The 20,982-nt window shown below is 50.6% G+C and overlaps 1 protein-coding gene across 2 annotated transcripts in view; it reads right to left on the reverse strand.

Annotated features, from left to right (window-relative positions):
- The window catches only part of CADM4 (cell adhesion molecule 4), a 1,180,582-nt gene that overhangs the window by 196,647 nt on the left and 962,953 nt on the right, over window positions 1-20,982 (reverse strand). The gene's annotated exons all lie outside the window — the stretch shown is intronic.

The following is a 20,982-nucleotide window of genomic DNA, read 5'->3' on the forward strand; positions in this document are numbered from 1 at the left end:
TTCTTGATAGACATTATCCCCAAAATACTCCTACTGGGTTATAAATACAGGTATTAGGGATGTGCATTTAACCCCTTCGTCGTGGGGCTAATTCCCACCGCGGCGCTGGGGGAGGGGGGGCGCAAGTAGCGCCACGGTGCTTGTGACGAGCTCAGCTCGTCATGACCACGCCCGTTTATCAGAAGGCTCAGCACAGCGGGGAATTAGCCCCGCGTGTGAGCGCCGCACGTGTCATGACGAGCTCAGCTCGTCATCAGCACAGCGCAACAGTACTGAGCTCGTCATGAGCACGGGAGGGGTTAATACCAGCGTACTGGAAAGAGCGGTCCATATCTCGGCATACACAATGCGTGTTTGATGATCATGACTTTGGCCTGATTTGGGATCTCGGTGGACAGGTTACTCCTTCACAACGGTGACGGATATCCCATCCGCTGAAATATAAATCCCACAGGAAATAAAGGGATTCATATTTTGGGTGACGGGATCACCGGTGTGATGGAGTAACCCGTCCGTCAAGATCTAAATCAGGTCCATAGTTTTAAATTCAGAATCGAAGGTATGCGCACAGTCCGCTACAGTGGGTGCAAGCCCATCTTGATGATATGACCGGGCCATAAATAAGGTTTATTATTATATAACCTATTTTAAATAAAATACAGAACAACTTGTTCTTATTCCTTGATTTTCCCCGTCCACCGCACTATGATCATTTACAGCAGATCACCCATATTGTTGATCCCGCACACAACTAGGAAAAGTGCACTCGCAACATTGTATGTGTGCACAGAGAGAACATTCAATAAACGGGACAATGCTCTGAATACCAAGACTCATAAAGAAGAGAGGATGTGAGACCAACATCAAGATGCCGGGAGGGTATGTAGTTGCTGAATGGATTTCATGCTGACAAGTGGTGGGGTAAGCAGCCAATCAGCAAGAGCCTCTCATGTGGACGTAGATTCTGGAAGCCTGAGAGAGAAGCTAAGTACCATCATTGTACAGTGTGTCTAGAAATGTACATAGAAACCAAGAGTATGGGACCAGAGGTCCTTCCTGCAGGATGCACAGTGTCCAGGGCTTTCTAGATGCTACGCGGTGGGATACAAGGGTCTGAGAGATTGTCAGATGTCCATACTGTAAAATACAAGGTAAAATGTAAATGTAAATGTAGTGCTTATATAGCGCACGTATCACCCCCGAAGGGGTATCAAGGCGCTGTACACATACCACTATGGAACCCTTCCTTGCCTTTCCCTGTGAAGAGCCCACTCCTGGCCACCCCCAAGGTGAAGCCAGGCATCCTAGCACTGTTGGGGCCGTTGTGGAGATTAAGCAAGCTATTGCCCAGAGTTGCAGAGTGGGACCCATGATTAGAATAGGCACCGAGGCGAGAATTATCAGGTCTGGGGAAATTGAGCCCAAGACCCGCCGAGGCGGGAATTGAACCCTGGTCCGGGCTAGATCTCTGCATCAGGGTCTGCCGCTCTAACCAGTGAGCCACACTTCTCCACCAGGTGCCAAGGGGTTCATTACACAGAGACAATCAATCCCACCTGTGTAAATCTGTCTATAGGAAATGCTACAAAACACATTTAGGAATACAAGGTGTAGTAGACACTTGTCATCAATACTAGTAGGCAGTATATTTTAAGAGTGTTTGGTCTGGAGAAGCACAAACTCAGGATTTAAAGCATACCACAGTAGCTGGAATTGGCTTTACTAATAACAATGTATTTCTACCTAAACAAACCATTTTAGCAATATAAGGAAAATAAAGGACTTGGGGAGGGGGGCATACCGTTGTAACCTATGCCATGCAGTTCACATGCAGCTCTTTGATGACTGTGGTATATTAGGATTGTAACTAAGGGCCAGATAGATGTAGGTGGCCCAATACCGTTCGGTAACGGCTGAAATTACTGGATTTCGGCCATTACCGACCGGTATTGGGCATTTGGAATATAGGTGACCTAAATTGCAAATTCGGTAATTTACCAATTTGGTTACCGATTCCTTAAAATACCGAATCTGTAAATTACCAAATTTGCAATGTAGGGAGCACTGAAATTAGTGCTTTTCCCATTTTAGTATTCGTTATTTACTACCAACTATAAGTTGGTGGTAAATAAGGAATAGCTTTGAAAATGCAAATCTGTGCATTTTCAACTGTACCATGTGGAAGACATACATGCCCTTAGGGCATGTATGTGTGCCATATCTGCACACAAGCACGATTCAGGGGTGCAACAGGGTGTCAAAGTGACACCCTGGCACCCTTGAATGTTTCCGCCATTTTACCGAATCGGTATTCACCGATTCGGTAATTGCCATTTATTGCTATGGGCCTCCAGGCCCATAGGATGCACTATTTTTCTTATTTCGTTTTTATTAACAAAGACTCAGTTCCCTTGTTGAATGTGAAGTGCATTAGATAAATATAAGATACGCTCCTTGTTGACTAAAGTCCTTTGTTGCTCTCTGTGGAACCCCCCCTCTAACTCATCCAGTTCACTGCTCACAGATGCTGTAAATTCATTTGGTATGCAAAGATTCATGACTCCGCGGTCTCTGTTTACTCTTTTATTCGTTGTAGTATTTTTATTTTAGATAAGCATGTTCAGGCCATCTTTTCTATGCCGGTGAAGAACTCTCCTGTCTCCTGGGACCAAGTCTGCTGCGGTTAAACAGAATAAATAAATGTACACTGTAGAATTTCCCCAGGCTGGAATTGTAAAAAATGCATATCCCTGGGGGTTTGTGTCGAAACATGCAGGAAACTTTTGTTATTAAAAATAAATAAAAAAGTGGAAAAGTTTAGGAGTGCAGATGTACTTGCCTGTAACACCTGGTGTGTCATGGGGCCTAGTGCCAGGAAGGAAGTGCCCCCCCTTTTGGACTTGGCCCCTTTTCCCCAACATTTTTCGCTTTTCACCCCCCTATTGAAGGATGTCTCCCCCATGGTAAAGAAAGTTGTATAGGCCAAGTGCTACCCCCGTAGAATTGGTAACCCCATTTCTAACACCCCCTCTCCCCCAACCCTCGGTCTCTAACTTCAGAAATACAGCACTAACCGGGGTCCAGTGGGCACTTAAGGCCTCTGGGTCCTGGTGCCACTGCACCTGCTCCACCAAAGGAAGATATGCCCTCTGCACTTTTTAAATAATTCTAAACGCTTGCAAATGTCTGATTATGAACTGGCACAGGTGGCACCCACTGGCGGTCCATTCATCACGGCCACCCATGCTTGCCATGCTGCTCATCTGCGCATGAGCGCTCAGTGGGTCTTTCCTTTTGAGGCAGTCGGAACCTATTCTTAGCATCCCATGGTTCCCTGGGGGCGACGGCCTTGGACGGAAGACAGAAAATGATGGAACTCCAGCTGTGGGGCATCGGTGCACACCACCCCCCTGTGTCTCTGCCCTGCTCCTGCCTGTCCGTTAGGACGTCGACGCCACCTGGTGCAGAACGGTGGCTGGCTGCAGCCACCAGACCTCCGTTCCTGCCCCAAAGGAACGCCTAAATCCGCTGTCAGTTCTTTAAAGCAGCCTTCCTGTTGATTTTGTGGTTGTGCAATTATGTTTCTCTCCGCTTAGGGATTAAAAATAAATGTGCAGAACCACCTGCATGCAGCAAGGCTGCGCATGGACTGGATTATAGATAGGCCTGGGTGGAAATTTCCGTTCCGCTTGCAGAATTTAGGTAATTTCGTGTTCCGTGGAGAACACGAACATGGCAAAAATTCTGCCATCCGCGGCGTAGCGGCATTTTTTGCTTGTTCGCGGTTTCAAAATACGTGTTCGCGAATTATTTCCCCTCGAGCACGCAAACAGCGTTCGCAAACAGGAAAAAAGCATCACGATCGGGCATTACAAACAATTTCGCGTGTTCGCGGAACTCTACGTGCTTGTGGAGATTTTATACTTTTTCACTGAGCTTTGCGTAGTGCGACTACGCAAATTCCTCCCACCCCTAACTATAGGGCAGCAGCCTGGCAGTGTCAGAGGGGCTGGCCTGACGTCAGGATTAACCCTGGACGTAGTTTGCATAGTAGCGCTACGCGCTTCGCTACGCGAAGTGCACTTCGTACTATGCAAGCCAAGTATAGCTACTGGAACTGCATAGTGTGGTAGGGAAAATGCTGTTCGCATTGATTGCACAGTGCGAACAAGCATCCGGCACTGTGCAATCATTGCAAATGGCATCTTGCACAGTGCAAGCGGTCATTTTCTGTCGCTCGAGTAGATTTGTAATCGAGCAGCAGCTTTCTCAACGCAGACTGGTAGTTTCTCATCGCGAGCGGTCGCGAGCCTACGCGACCAATCGCAATGAGAAACCTGACCTCCCCGTGTTGAGAATCTTGCCAGGAGGTTTATTTTCCACGCTCGCAATCGGCAACTTGATGTAGCTGATCGCGAACAAGGAAAAAGTCTCACCAGGATGTTGATTTTGCTCGCTCGCAGTCGCCAACTTGACGTTGAGGACGGTGAGCAAACAAAAAATGCCCGCTACGCTACTCGTTTTTGCACTGTGCTACAGCGTAGCGTAGTACTATGTCTAGGGTTAGTCAGGGTGTGAGTCGGTTTCTTGGCAGTTTGTGAGTCTTTTTTGTTCTGGATTTTACTGTTTCTTTCCCTGATATTTCCACAAACATTGCCTGCACCAATGCGTGAAGTCTCACATACCTTAATAAAAACACCTACACATCCAGCCTGTATTTAGAAATTTAACAGTGCTCTGATTTGCAACTGAAAGCCACTTTTTTAGCTATCTGAATTGGGGGCCACTTTTATTCTGGTGTCTGGGCCTTATTTCTGTCTCAGTCCGACTCTGAAGCCTTGCATCAGATCTCTGTGGGCGCAAGTAATTTGGGAGGGGGGGGGTGCAATGGGGCAAATGGAGTTAGAAATGTGCAGTTCTTTAATCAAAGCATGCCCCCTTTTTAGTGCAATTGTAAAAGTTGTAGGCTTTTGAATTCTTGTGTGGATGTTTGTATTGATTTAGAGTTATTTGTGTATCACATACTTAACAAGGAATCAACATGGCGCTGCACAGTGGGTGAGTCTCCGGCATATGAACATATGAACTCATTGTCATTCACAGAGAGAGGTGACAGGTTGGTTCCTATCATGTGTGTGTGTGTATGTGGGGGGGGGGGGTTTCCTGGACTACATGTGCCTTAAAGGTTGGAGGAGTTCTAACACCAGCAAGGATACAGTTCAATGTACCATCACCATTGTGGTTTTATTTTTTCTTGCAGATGTTCGCCTCCAGTCGTGCCATGTTGTAGCTCCTGGTCTGCTGGGGTTCACCTCGAGTGGTACCTTATCGGCCAGGTATGCTACGCTCTTGTTTCTATTGGCCTTGTAGATGATGCAGCAAGTCTTGAAGATAATGTCTGGGGGAGAAAACTAATGCAGTTTCTTCATGATTGGAATGATGTAGACCCTTTCTTCAGGCCTTTGATAAGACATGACGCGTCCCATAGGATGCTTTGAAGAGGGTGCCAAAGAGGAGCCTGGTCGGCCATTGCAGCGAGTGTAGGTTGGCGTCTTGCACGGGGTTCTTCTTGATCACGAGATACGACTTTGAGAACAAGCAGGTCGGGCAGCTTATCAAGGCCTGCCTTACCTCCAAGAAACACCTTACCTTTATAAATTACCACAGAAGACTATATTCATATTCTCCAAATTTGGATATTCACCCCACGCCACCTGGTCCACACGTCGCTCAACTTGGCACATATTTTGCGCGTTATATTCTTTATCTTGATTGAGAACTTATCATTTGTTTATCTGGACTCTAACTGAGTTTTATATTGCCTGCCAGACTTGGACCTATATACTTCTACTTGTGCAAATATCTTTCCTGACTTTGCCCTGACGAAGCTCCGAAGGTGGGGAGCGAAACGCGTTGGCTGTCCTGTGCACTTTTTAACAAAAAAGATCAATACAAAAGAAGAATATTTTCTCAGAATACTTTGCCTCTGCAAATTATTTCACACCTGGTGCTGCCTCTACGTTCTTCTAGGCCATTGCAGCGAGTGTTGCCTGCATCCACACGGGAGAGGACCGGCTCTTACACTGCTGCTCTGAAGTCAGTGTCTGGAGAGAAGGGCTTCCCTTTTCTCAGAAGCCAGGACTGTACCAAGCACAGTTGTTTTAGATTCTTTGGAGGTGAGGTCTTGTTGAGGGTGAAACCCAGAGATTGGGCCTGGACTCTAAGGCAGAGGTGAGCACGTTAATGTCGGGTAGCTAGGCTTGGATCTTTGATTGTTGAGAGCTGCTGGGGAACAGGATGAGCCCCGTCCTTGGGTTGGTACTCAACATCCATTTGTGGATTAGTTCACGTCAGGTTGTGTCTCATGTGAAGGTCGGTCATCAAGAAGACTTTATGTCAGAGCTGAGTATTACCCGGCATTGGTGCATATTCATGTGGATATCTGCACGTGTGGCTGTGGGAAGTTGGGCGTGTCGGCTGAAGAGGAGGGTTGGGAGGATTTACCTCAAGAGTATTCTACAGGAGGCTGGAATCCTGAGGTTCCTGTCTGTGTGAGCTGTCATCAGTGGAGGAGTGATGGTGTAAACCATGCAGGACAGTGTTGTGGAAGCTCATGGGTGTTTCCAGAGTATGGATAAGTGCATGTTGTTCAAATCCAGAAGGCAGCATGGGCAGGATTAGGAGTCGGGGATCTTATGTGATCCTAGACAAGCTGGCGTGACTCTTTGTGTCTCATGTCCCTCACCAGCTGCAATTGTGAGTGGGTACAGGCAATTTAGATCATTGTGTGTATTATGAATGGAATTCACTCACTAGTAGCACGGTGAATGGTGCCTGCTCTCTGAAAGCACCAAACTTCACTAACTGTGTGTAAAGTTTAGCACACACCTGTGTAGACTTTGTAAGGGGACTTACTAACAAAAAGTGACAGAGGTGGGCGTGCGGTTCCTCGGGAAGAGACATGTTGGGAGCAGTGATTGAGACTTTTTCTGTGGCTCCTGACCATTCAGAGGTTGGTGAGCAGTATCTGTGGTGAATGCGGGGTGGTTGCGTTGCCCATTGATTTGTCCTGGCCTCAGCTACCACCTCAACCAGGCTGGATACCAAAGCGCTCTTTTTTAGCACCTGACTCACCAAGGGTAGCTTCAGTCCAGCGTTACTCCAAGAAGCCGTGGTAGGTTTGGAACTCTGATATGGGAGAACACAGTAAAAACCCACATATCAATAATATTGCTAAGAACCTTTCAAAGAGTAATTAGTAACACAATTTTGCAGTTGTAAGTGCTGCAAGTCCAGCTGTTGGCAATGCTGGGAACTGAACTTGTGAACTACTGACCAGACCTCATGATCATCATTTAACTTGGTAATTACTACCAGATGCATCACTGTCAGGGCGGCAAAGGTGGCAAGAATCCACCCGCTCGGATACATTTCACATTAGTCCTTGTTTCTGCTGGAGCTCAATGTTCAAGGGTGATAGCTCAGTGTGCTGGAGTGACTGCTGCAATGAGGTCCAAACCTAGGTTGGCCCTCCAGCAGACTTGGTTCTTTGGTTCCTTTAACATGTACCTGGCCACCCGGTGATGCCGGTGTCCCAGAGATGCTTCAGATATGGTCCAGATGAGATGGGTTACAGGTGTTCATGACTCCTGGGCAGACTAGGCTAGAGGTGTCCTGTTAGCCAGTCTTTGGCCTGGTCCTGATGTCAAAAGATGCTCCCCTCCAGACTGGGTTGCAAAGCTCATCATCTTCCTAGTAGGAACTTGTCTTCTAGAATTATTATTATTCTTATTAAGTTGAATTTGTAGGGCGCACAGCTACCCCGAGGGGTTTCCCGGCACTGGCCTGGTAGGACAGCTGGGATCAAGCAAGAAGGAATCTGAGAATTGAAGAACCAAGTCTTCAAGCTTCTGCTGAATACACCATATACGGTTTCCTCACATAGTGAGATAGGTAAAGAGTTCCACAGGGTTGGTCCTAAATAAGGCAAGGACCAGCCACGCATGCGAGAGAGTTTGAATTCAGGGACAGGAAACCTTGTCTGCTAGGTTCTTCTCAGCCTTGGTGGGGAAGGGAGAGGGGAACAACAAGACTCCCCATAACGTGCTCTTCTCTCAGCGGGTCAGTCTGAATTCAAGACAAATGCAAAGTCCTAGTTCAAGAGAGAGAGACTTCACGTTTCATGTTGGGGTCCAGGATAAATGAAGAGCCAAGCCACCCGGCAGGGATCAGCCTTACAGGCATGTTGCTGAGCTTCCTTCCATGAAGGGATCGTGTGGATGTAGCAGTGGAAGACAAGGTGCCCCGCGTATGGCTGAGCTGCTGCTGGATTGATCTGGCACTAGGCTACAAATCTATGCGGAGTAGTGTGGCTCACTGGTTAGAGGCAGCTGGCCCGGAAGCAGAGAGCGGCCAGGGATCAGGGTTCAATTCCCGACGCAGCAGGTTCGTGGACCAGGGTCAGCGGACTCGATAATTCTCGCCTCGGTGCCTATTCTAACCAGGGATCACACTCGGCAACTCTGGGCATTAGCTTGCCTCATCTCTACAACGGCATCCCACATTCGCCGGGGATGCCTGGTTTCACCTTGGAGATACCCAGTAGGGACCATCTCACAGGGATAGCCAGGACGGGTTCCCCAGCGGTCTACAGCGCCACGACGCCTCAGGGCAGCAGTGCGCTTTACAAGACACAGACATGGTTCCAACCAGCTCTTTGCTTCTCCAAGGAAGAGCTCTGGGCTGAACATGGTTTTCATCCTAGAACTCACATGAGGGTGACACATGCAGGGAGTCTTAAGGGTGCCGGCCTAAGGCCTCCTCCAAGGACAGGACAAACAAAAAGACCTCGACCCTCATATATGGCACAATCATCTTTTGCAGCGTGCAATGTGACCATTCATACAGCAAACAGGCTCAGCACTCACCAACATATTTGCACACCACACACTCCGAGGCAAGAATAGGGCCATGTGCCGCTGGGGTGCAGCACAGGTATATACTCTCCTACGGTAAAAGGGTAACATGCTCTGTGCTCCTGACTTATTATCCGACTGCTACCCACTAATCGTCCCATTTACTCGCAAAGTGGCAATAGGCATGGCCATGAAGGGATGTCTATGCGTTGTGTTGTGTTGTGAGCATACCTCGCCGATGAAGGTGTTGTACACCAGATATGGTGTGTCTATCAGGAGCAAACCCACTCCCTGGATATCTACTCTCCCAGCATGTGTCCTCAACATGCACCTTACCATCTAGCGTTGCTGATGTTGCAGTGATGCTTTGGATATGGTCCAAGTAAGATGAGAAGACGCCTAAGTGTTGTGTTGTGAGGATATCTCATTGATGGAGGAGTAGTGCTCCAGATATGGTGTGGCTGTCAGGAGCAGACCCACTGGACTCCCTGGATGTCGTCTCTTCCAGCCTGTGTCCCCGCGTCCCCTAGCTCGCTTCTTGAATCATGTTTCTCCTGCGGCCGCTGACAGGATGTTGGATATAAACCTCACTGGTGACAGATGGGCCTATTTAAATATGTTGCCCGTGAAGGGAACTGGCTCAGAAACCTATAACTCACAACAGCCCGGTGTAGCGAAGCACAAACTCCGCTGTCTTCCCAACGCCTGCCCTGGTGTCCTCAGCTGTCCCCGGCTGACGAAGACCCGTAGCTTCATTTTGCAGCTGTCCCACATCACTATCCGCTTCATGATACTCCTATGAACCCCTGTTCTAGCTTCTCCTGGTGGTCCCAGACCCCCAGAGACAACTAGGTACCAACTGCTGCGGTCTGACCAGATAAGACCTAGATTCAAGCTAGGATAAGGCATCGCAAACGTGTTCTTTCTGTGTTCCCTCTGACTAGTTCACAGCACTATCACTTATATGTAATGGGGCAGCCATTTTGCTGCATTCTCTAGTTAACACACATGATTTGATAAAAAAACACAACTTGTGGTGTCCCATAATCTGGCCATCTTCTCCCACCACGAGTGTGCAGTAAGTCTTATAAGGGAGGCTTCGATCCTTGAGAAAGGCCTGTGCGCCTTCAGTGTGGCTAGTGTCCTCTGGGGGACCAGTCAGAGTGACATGATTGTACTTTACTCCATCCGGGTGGAGTCTCTCCCCATATTCGGGGTGGTTTACAAGATGCCTGGCTTCCACATGGCCTGCAAACATCAGTTTTTGTGGGAAGTATTTTCCAAAAATGCCTTCCACCTATAACTGGTGGGCTCTCAAAACTTTAAATCAATGCAGCCCCTTGATTGGGGGTTTGAATCCCTCTGCCACCGTCCCTCCCGGCGGAAGGGAGGGACGGTGGCAGAGTCTCCCCGACCCGCTTGTGCTATCTGCTGTGATTGTGACAGCACTCCGTGCTCCCCACTAGCCGGTACCTGTTTGTGTGCTCCTGCTCTCAGCTGTATTTTAAATTGCTATTTTAACTTGTGATTGCTACATTTTAAAATTTATTGCACACTCACCGCTAAGACTGCGCTGACTTCCTGGGCCTGTGCTCGATTCTTCCCCTGCCCCGCCCCGTTCCGACACGGCAACCAGTGCCGATTGAGCGGAGGGCGGGACAGGAAGAGCCAGTGATCCACCCACACTCTCGCGCTGTTAGCGCTCTAGCAGATCACTTCAGGCAGGGCATTTAAGGCGGCGAGTAGCTGCGGCAGCTTGCGGAAGGGAGGGACGGTGGCAGAGTCTCCCCGACCCGCTTGTGCTATCTGCTGTGATTGTGACAGCGCTCCGCGCTCCCCACTAGCCGGTACCTGTTTGTGTGCTCCTGCTCTCAGCTGTATTTTAAATTGCTATTTTAACTTGTGATTGCTACATTTTAAAATTTATTGCACACTCACCGCTAAGACTGCGCTGACTTCCTGGGCCTGTGCTCGATTCTTCCCCTGCCCCGCCCCGTTCCGACACGGCAACCAGTGCCGATTGAGCGGAGGGCGGGACAGGAAGAGCCAGTGACCCCACCCACACTCTCGCGCTGTTAGCGCTCTAGCAGATCACTTCAGGCAGGGCATTTAAGGCGGCGAGGAGCTGCGGCAGCTTGCGGAAGGGAGGGACGGTGGCAGAGTCTCCCCGACCCGCTTGTGCTATCTGCTGTGATTGTGACAGCGCTCCGCGCTCCCCACTAGCCGGTACCTGTTTGTGTGCTCCTGCTCTCAGCTGTATTTTAAATTGCTATTTTAACTTGTGATTGCTACATTTTAAAATTTATTGCACACTCACCGCTAAGACTGCGCTGACTTCCTGGGCCTGTGCTCGATTCTTCCCCTGCCCCGCCCCGTTCCGACACGGCAACCAGTGCCGATTGAGCGGAGGGCGGGACAGGAAGAGCCAGTGACCCCACCCACACTCTCGCGCTGTTAGCGCTCTAGCAGATCACTTCAGGCAGGGCATTTAAGCCCTCTCGTCGCCCAAGCGCGCAGCGGTTGCGCGCAGGGGGCGCCTTAGTCGCGCCTGAGACGAGCCAGAGAGGAGCCCGTCTGTGCCCGTCCGTGACCGAACGGGGCCAGGGGCCATGAACCCCACTTCTGCTGTCTCCACCTGCAGAGTAGTGGACAGACTAAGGTACTCTCCTAATGACTTACGTAACCTGTGGCACCCGCCGCCTAAAGGCTGCGCACAGGATGCCGGCCCATGTCCCGGGGGCCCGTTTTCCTGCAAGCATTGTCACTATCAGTCATATCCTTGTCCCCCCCTGGTAGACACTCCAACCCCTGATGACCTCAGCCCCTTGCCCCCCAGGGGTAACAGCATACTATGTAACGTTAGATCTCTCCCGAAGCATCATTCGGAGGTTTGGGACTTAATACACTCAACCCGCCCTGACTACTGCTTCTGCACCGAGACCTGGCTTAAACCCCACCTGGTCCCCGCTATCACCTTGGGGGTCCCTTCGGGGTATAAGATTCTTAGGCTAGACCGCCCTGTTAAAACTGGCGGCGGGGTCGCTGTAATCTATAAAGACACTTTTACGGTCACTCTTCTTGACCAATGTTGGACTAACGACATTGAGATTCTGGTTTTTAAAATCGGTTCCTCGCCTCTAGCCTACTGGAAGGGAGCATTGGTGTACCGCCCTCCGGGCCCCTACACCGAGGCCTCGACCATCCTCCTGGAGACACTAGCTCCCCATATCAGCTCAGGGGCCAATTTTGTACTCCTAGGGGACTTCAATGTCCACAGCGAACTGTCTGATAATGCAGAAGCACGCAACCTGCTGACTGACTTATCTGCCCTAGGCTTTAAACAGTGCAACCAGGGTCCGACTCATCAGGCTGGTCACACCCTCGACATAATTCTATCTAATTCTCACTCCCTGACCTGTTACCCCCCAACACAGGTGGAATGGACCGACCACTTTATAATCAACTTCTCCCTCCCCACTCTCTCGGAGGAACGCCCCCACCCTGTCCCCCTGCCGCTATGGCGCAGGCAGTGGCATAAGGTGTCCGCTGATACTTTTAGAACGGCTTTTACACCTCCTGACTTTCTCCCCTCAGACTCCCCCAGTTCGGCCTTGTCCAAATTCAATGATGCCTTGAGTACTGCGGTCAACCTTATTGCCCCCCTAAGACGCTGCAATCAGCGGTCGGACCGCAAGCAGGAACCATGGTACTCGGACTTACTGCGTGCGGAGAAAAAGGCCTGCAGAAAGTTGGAGAAATCCTGGAGATTCTCGCGCAGCACTGTCGATAGAGACAGGTATAGCTCAGCAATGAGACTCTATCACAAAAACATCAGAGCTGCCCGTAAGTCCCACATTATCTTCCAACTCTCTGAGGCCGGCAACGACCCCAAAATGCTGTACCAGGTGCTCTGCACATTCACCAAGCCTGTCGCTTGCGACAGCGCAGAAGTGCTGACCCAAAAACTGTGCGATGACACTGCCGGGTTTTTTTCTGATAAAATTGATGTCATTTACCGAAATATTTCCCAATCAAGCCTATCCGCGGATGAATACGACTCCTCTTCCAGTCTCCAGCCTGGAATAGCCTGCGCTGCTCCAGCTACACTATCATTCATCCCCGAGATAACCTTGGACCAGGTCAACTCCCTGATTGGGACCATTAAATCAGGTAGCCCAGTAGATCCTGTACCTGCCCGTGTCATGCACCTTATTGGGAGTGTTCTCAGCCCCTCCATTCTGACGGTGATCAATCGCTCCCTGTCAGAGGGACTGGTCCCCCGGGAGTGGAAGGAGGCCATGGTCAAGCCTATCAGGAAAAACACCGCCATCCCCTGGTCAGATATGACCAATCTGAGGCCAATCTCCCTTCTGCCGTTCATCGGCAAACTGACGGAGAAGCACGTCAATCACCATCTTTCCACCTTCATTGAGCAGACCGGCAGCCTAGACCATTCTCAGTCCGGGTTCAGGCCTAGGCATAGTACCGAGACTGCCCTCCTCTCCGTCACGGATGCCATACGCCTGTCCCTGGACAGAGGGCTGTCAGTGGTGTTGGTGCTGTTGGACTTGTCCGCAGCATTCGACACCATATCCCACGCCATTCTCCTCACCAGATTAAAGGAGATAGGCATTGACAGATCTGCCTTGGCGTGGCTCACCAGCTTTCTCTCAGAGCGTACTCAGAAGGTGAATATGGGCTCCTTTAGCTCCACCTCTGCCAGTATCATCAGAGGAGTCCCGCAGGGCTCCTGTCTTAGCCCTACGTTGTTTAACGTATATGTCTCCTCTTTGGCCAACATGACGAGGTCCTTCGGGTTTATGCCTATCTCCTACGCTGACGATACGCAGTTGCTGTTCACTTTTAAGACCTTCACCCCGGAGATAAGACAAGCTTTCTCCAACGGCATGACTGCAATCGCCAGCTGGATGGCCAAGAACTTTCTACAGTGTAATGTGGGAAAGTCTGAGGTCATGTTATTCGGGGAGGCAAGAATCCTGTGGACCCCCGACTGGTGGCCCTCCAGCTTGGGCCAGGCCCCGCTCCCTAAACAGGTAGTAAAAAACCTGGGGGTTCGTCTAGACCATGACCTTACCCTTTTTCATCATGCCAGCACCACTGCAGGGTCCTGCTTCCACATTATTGGCCTCCTTCGGAAGGTGTTCCCCCTTCTACCAGACAACACTCGGAAGACCCTGGTCCAGGCCCTCGTTCTGAGCCGCCTGGACTATTGTAATGGCCTACTCTTAGCAGCCAATGAAGGAGTGCTCAATAACTGCAGGTGGTGCAGAACACCGCGGCACGGCTGGTAACTAACACCCCCCCCAGAACGCCGTCCCTCCCCCTCCTCAAGGCCCTTCACTGGCTTCCCATCCGGAAACGGGTGGAATTCAAGATTTGCTGTGTGATACACAAGAGTCTACACAATCTGGGACCCCACTACTTGGCGGATAAATTTGTTTATCACCGTCCATCCCGCATTCTCAGGTCCAGCAACCAACTGTTACTTCAGGTTCCCAGACATTACAAGACCAGACAGGGAGGCCGCGCCCTCTCCATCATGGGCCCACGTCTATGGAACAACCTCCCCCTCTCCCTTAGAGAATGCCCGAGTCACTCAGCTTTCAGGAAATGCCTAAAGACAGCACTATTCTAGGAGGAGTCTTCTCGACCTGTTCACCTCACAGCTCCACGCGGAGATACACCTTCGGGTGTGATGCCGGCGCGTTACAAGCCCATAAATAAATCCAGCGCTCCCTGCTTGGAAAAGTAATCAAACATCGAAGAGTTCTACGGTGACAGACCAGCCTGTTCCTGATTGGTACTTCGAAGATAAATGGCAAAACCAAAGGGGATGATGGACGGAGTGTTGAACATTGCAAGCACTCACCCCCAGTCAACTGATCTGGGTTTAATCCATCATCATCCTTTAGCTCACTCCGCCACCCCAGTTCAGACATGGCCATATGCAAATCAGCCTGACCCTGTGCCTCATGGGAACAGTCCAGCCCGAACTGCCAAGCCATGTCTTCCCTGGACCGGAAACAAGCATCCTGGGACCGGTTTCTGGCTAATCAGCCGTCATCAGCCAGGCTACCTTGAATCCAGTGGCAAAGAGAGCAAGGGACCCACGTCTGGGCATACCCTGCCAACTTAGGATGAACAAAGCAAAACCAAAGGGGATGATGGACGGAGTGTTGAACATTGCAAGCACTCACCCCCGTTAAACTGATCTGGATTTAATCCATCACCGTTCTTTAGCCCACTCTGCCACCCCAGTTCAGACATGGCCATGTGCAAATCAGTCTGACCCTGTGCCTCATGGAAACAGTCCAGCCCGAACTGACAAGCCTAAAGAATTATGATGGATTCAAGCTAGCCTGGATGATGAGAGGGCACTGATTGTGCTGTATGTCATCAGTACCCACAGCCAGGCAGAAGACCTTGGACTGGCACACTATGACAGGCCACTGATTATGCTGTATGTCATCAGTACCCGCAGGCTGGCAGCAGACCCTGGCCTGGCACACTATGATGGGGCACTGACTGTGCCTCACGTCATCAGTACCCACAGCCTGGCAGCAGATATTGGTCTGGCACACTATGGCAGGGCACGGATTGTGCTGTATGTTATCAGTACCCACAGCAGACCTTGGACTGGCACACTATGGCAGGGCACTGATTATGCTGTATGTCATCAGTACCTGCAGCCTGGCAGCAGACCTTGGCCTGGCACACTATGGCAGGGCACTGATTGTGCTGCATGTCAGAAGGTATTGCCCTGGCACACTCGGGCATGCTGCAGATCCATTCCTATCCTCAAGCAGGCACCTGCGGGCTGGCAGCTCTGCTCCCTGCCCGGGCACACTGTACCAGGGCGAAGATCACACAGCTGTCAGCGGCTCCTCATTAGATGGACCCCCGTTGAGAACCGTGAGTGGGGCTCTTGGCACCACACCCTGGCTCGCGCTCTGAGTCTATTAGCGTCCACGGCTGACGTCTAACGGCTTGGAACAGGCCCTAACAGCCGAGGCCAAAAATCAATACTGAACATTCTGCCCAAAAAGAGCTCTGGAGAACACAGCCTCAGACAAATACATGTGCGTGCAGCAACACACACATTCAAACACATGTGCATACATGCACCAGCTTGTGCATCACACATACAGACATACTTATTTACGAAGTTTTGTGTAGCGCTAGCCAGACCGGAGGGTATCGGAACGCTTCACAACAGTTGCAGAGCAGAACTACGATAGCAGAACATATTACAATAAAGCGAGCAAAAGAGAGCAGGACAAATTGCAGTACAGTGAGACAAACCTGAAGAGAGTCGTAGTAAAGAAGATCTTGAGGAGTTCCATTGCAAGGACTTGTTATCCCACAACCGCGGGGTGTTTAGTGTCATTTTCAGCACTCCTACTGATCCTATCTAATCGCTAGTGATCGATCGAGGAAAAGGATTTTGAGCTGACTTTTGAATTTAGCAAAGGAGGGAATAGTTCTGATGTGGGGGGGATAGAGTTCCATATTTTCGGTGCATTGCCGGTGAAGGATCTGGCCGCGGTTTTATGTTTTCATGGTTTTAGCGGGATGAGAAGTAAGGTATCGGAGCTTCTAAGGTTCATGTTCTGGCCTGCTTTTTTCAGTTTGGACGTCAGATATTGGGGTTTGCCTGTGTGGAGGGCTTTGTGGGTGAGGTAGGCCATTCTGGAGTTCGCCCGCATTTCTATTGGAAGCCACTTGAGTTCCTTGAGTGCAGGAGAGATGTGGTCAAACTTCTTTGTTCCAGTGACCATTCTGGCAGCCATATTGAGGGTTGTTTTCAGCGGTGTGTTTTTGCTATTCCCCAGAGCACTGCATTTCCATAATCCAGTCTTGACAGCACCAATGCTTGGGAGGCTTGTTTGAGATCTTTGGGTGAAATGAAAGGTTTTATTTTGTTTAGTAGCTTCAGGTTAAGGAAGGCGCTCTTAGCCGAAATCTTAATGTGTTTGGTCATGTCCAGTTTTGAGTCTAGCGTGATGCCTAATGATTTAACAGAATCGGCCAGGGAGAGGTTCACGTTGAGTGCGTCGATCTCTTTTAGCAACTCAACCACTTCTGGGTTCTCTTCTTTGTACGAGATGAGGAGCAGTTCGGTCTTGTCCGGGTTCAGTTTTAAGTGGTTGCTTGACAGCCAGCGTTGCACTTCTCTTAGTGTTTCATTGAATCTTTGGATGTCTTTGGCAGAGGAGATTTCCAGGTAGATTTGGGCGTCATCCGATTATATAGGTGAAAAGGGATGTTAGCTTTTCTGAATAAGGTGGCGAGGGGTTCCATGTAAATGTTAAAGAGTAGAGGGGAGAGCACTGATCCTTGGGGGACTCCCCTCCAGACTGGTTGAAGGCCATATTCAAAGCCTCTGATTTTGATTCTCTGGGAGCGGTTGAGTGGGAATGAGGAGAACCATTTGAGGACCACCTTGTTTAAACCGGCCCTTTCTTCGAGAGCTTTGAGGAGAAGTTTGTGGTCAATTGTGTTGAATGCTGCTGATAGGTCTAGGAGAATGAGGACGCAGCATTGGTCTGAATTTTGTGAATATCATCAATTATGTTGAGGATTGCGGTTTCTGTGCTGCACCCTTTCCTGAATCCCAACTGATGGGAGTTGGGGAGGTTGATATTGTCCAGGTGTTGAGTTAATTGTTGGAGTTCACATATTTCTAGGATTTTGGAAAGAAGAGGAAGGTTGGAGACGGGTCTGAAGTTGTTTAGGTCATTTATGTCCAGGCCCGTTTTTTTCAGCAGCGGGGTGACTTGACCCACTTTCAGACAATCTGGAACGATTTCGGTTTTTAGGGAGCTGTATATGATCCTGCACCAGAGTGGAGCAATGGAGCGTTTCAATTTTTTGGTGAGTTGAGCAGGGAGAGGGTCTAGGGTGTGAGATGAAGGTTTGGAGGTGGTGATAAATTTGACTATCTCTTCCTCTGGAATGGGGAGGAAGAGTGACCAGGATTTAATGTTGGGAGTGGGAGCGCAACTAAGCACCCCAGCTGGGCTGCTAAGAGGGGAGGAGCAGTTGTTGTCCAGAGAGCGCACGATCTTGGAGATGCAAAGACATGCACACACAGATGCGCCACCACCCGATACATGCGTCCCCACAAGCATTCAGAAGCATGCATTCACACATACACGTATGCACACACACACACATATGTAGCCCCACAAAGATGCATGTGCTCACATAGCATTTAAATGCATGCATTTACACCTACAACCATGCAAATACACACACACATATATGCCACCACCCAGATACATGCGTCAACACATGCATTTCGGAGCATGCATTCGCAAAAATACATATGCACAGACACACACTAATATGACCTCACAAAGATGCATGTGTACACACAGCATTTCGATGCATGCATTCACAAAAACATCCATGCACAGCCACACACATATATGCCCCTACAAACAGATACCTAGTAGCTAATAATCACAAGCAGTTATTTTTTAGCAATTATTTTTAGCATCCCCATGGCTCTACGCTAATGCAAAGAATAACAACTGTTTCTATCACCTTTCTTGCAAAGATACCTTTGAGAAGTTTAAAAACTCCAGCTCTTCCAGTGGTGCTACCTAGGGGGTCTCTGTAGTCACCGTCTTGGAGAATTTCTATTTAAAAACCTCTCAAAGAGACAGCTCTACAGTCCCTAATGTATGCTCTGAATGAGTCCTGTAAGGAAAGAGGGTGTCCTGCTGTATGCTGTATTCATGGCCCACATTACCGCTCTGGAGACCACCAGAAGACAGGGTACTCATTGCCCACATTACCACGCTGGAGACCACCAGGAGACCACCAGGAGACAGGGTACTCAAGGCCCACATTACCACGCTGGAGACCACCAGGAGACCACCAGGAGACAGGGTACTCATTGCCCACATTACCACGCTGGAGACCACCAGGAGACCACCAGGAGACAGGGTACTCAAGGCCCACATTACCACGCTGGAGACCACCAGGAGACCACCAGGAGACAGGGTACTCAAGGCCCACATTACCACGCTGGAGACCACCAGGAGACAGGGTACTCAAGGCCCACATTACCCCGCTGGAGACCACCAGGAGACAGGGTACTCAAGGCCCACATTACCCCACTGGAGACCACCAGGAGACAGGGTACTCAAGGCCCACATTACCCCGCTGGAGACCACCAGGAGACAGGGTACTCAAGGCCCACATTACCCCTCTGGAGACCACCAGGAGACAGGGTACTCAAGGCCCACATTACCGTGCTGGAGACCACCTGGAGACAGGGTACTCAAGGCCCACATTACCGCTCTGGAGACCACCAGGAGACAGGGTACTCATTGCCCACATTACCCCGCTGGAGACCACCAGGAGACCACCAGGAGACAGGGTACTCAAGGCCCACATTACCACGCTGGAGACCACCAGGAGACCACCAGGAGACAGGGTACTCAAGGCCCACATTACCACGCTGGAGACCACCAGGAGACCACCAGGAGACAGGGTACTCAAGGCCCACATTACCACGCTGGAGACCACCAGGAGACCACCAGGAGACAGAGTACTCAAGGCCCACATTACCCCGCTGGAGACCACCAGGAGACAGGGTACTCAAGGCCCACATTACCCCACTGGAGACCACCAGGAGACAGGGTACTCAAGGCCCACATTACCCCGCTGGAGACCACCAGGAGACAGGGTACTCAAGGCCCACATTACCCCTCTGGAGACCACCAGGAGACAGGGTACTCAAGGCCCACATTACCGTGCTGGAGACCACCAGGAGACAGGGTACTCAAGGCCCACATTACCGCTCTGGAGACCACCAGGAGACAGGGTACTCATTGCCCACATTACCCCGCTGGAGACCACCAGGAGACAGGGTACTCAAGGCCCACATTACCACACTGGAGACCACCAGGAAACAGGGTACTCAAGGCCCACATTACCCCACTGGAGACCACTAGGAGACAGGGTACTCAAGGCCCACATTACCACGCTGGAGACCACCAGGAAACAGGGTACTCAAGGCCCACATTACCACGCTGGAGACCACCAGGAGACAGGGTACTCAAGGCCCACATTACCACGCTGGAGACCACCAGGAGACAGGGTACTCAAGGCCCACATTACCACGCTGGAGACCACCAGGAGACAGGGTACTCAAGGCCCACATTACCACGCTGGAGACCACCAGGAGACAGGGTACTCAAGGCCCACATTACCGCACTGGAGACCACCAGGAGACAGGGTACTCAAGGCCCACATTACCACGCTGGAGACCACCAGGAAACAGGGTACTCAAGGCCCACATTACCCCACTGGAGACCACTAGGAGACAGGGTACTCAAGGCCCACATTACCACGCTGGAGACCACCAGGAGACAGGGTACTCAAGGCCCATATTACCATGCTGGAGACCACCAGGAGACAGGGTACTCAAGGCCCACATTACCACGCTGGAGACCACCAGGAGACAGGGTACTCAAGGCCCACATTACCACGCTGGACACCACCAGGAGACAGGGTACTCAAGGCCCACATTACCCCTCTGGAGACCACCAGGAGACAGGGTACTCAAGGCCCACATTACCATGCTGGAGACCACCAGGAGACAGGGTACTCAAGGCCCACATTACCACACTGGAGACCACCAGGAAACAGGGTACTCAAGGCCCACATTACCGCTGGAGACCACTAGGAGACAGGGTACTCAAGGCCCACATTACCGCTGGAGACCACCAGGAAACAGGGTACTCAAGGCCCACATTACCGCTGGAGACCACTAGGAGACAGGGTACTCAAGGCCCACATTACCGCTCTGTAGACCATCAGGAGACAGGGTACTCATTACCCACATTACCCCACTGGAGGCCACCAGGAGACAGGGTACTCAAGGCCCACATTACCGCTGGAGACCACTAGGAGACAGGGTACTCAAGGCCCACATTACCCCTCTGGAGACCACCAGGAGACAGGGTACTCAAGGCCCACATTACCGTGCTGGAGACCACCAGGAGACAGGGTACTCAAGGCCCACATTACC

The sequence above is a fragment of the Lissotriton helveticus genome, chromosome 7 (genome assembly GCF_964261635.1).
Source record: "Lissotriton helveticus chromosome 7, aLisHel1.1, whole genome shotgun sequence".
NCBI classification, from domain to species: domain Eukaryota; kingdom Metazoa; phylum Chordata; class Amphibia; order Caudata; family Salamandridae; genus Lissotriton; species Lissotriton helveticus.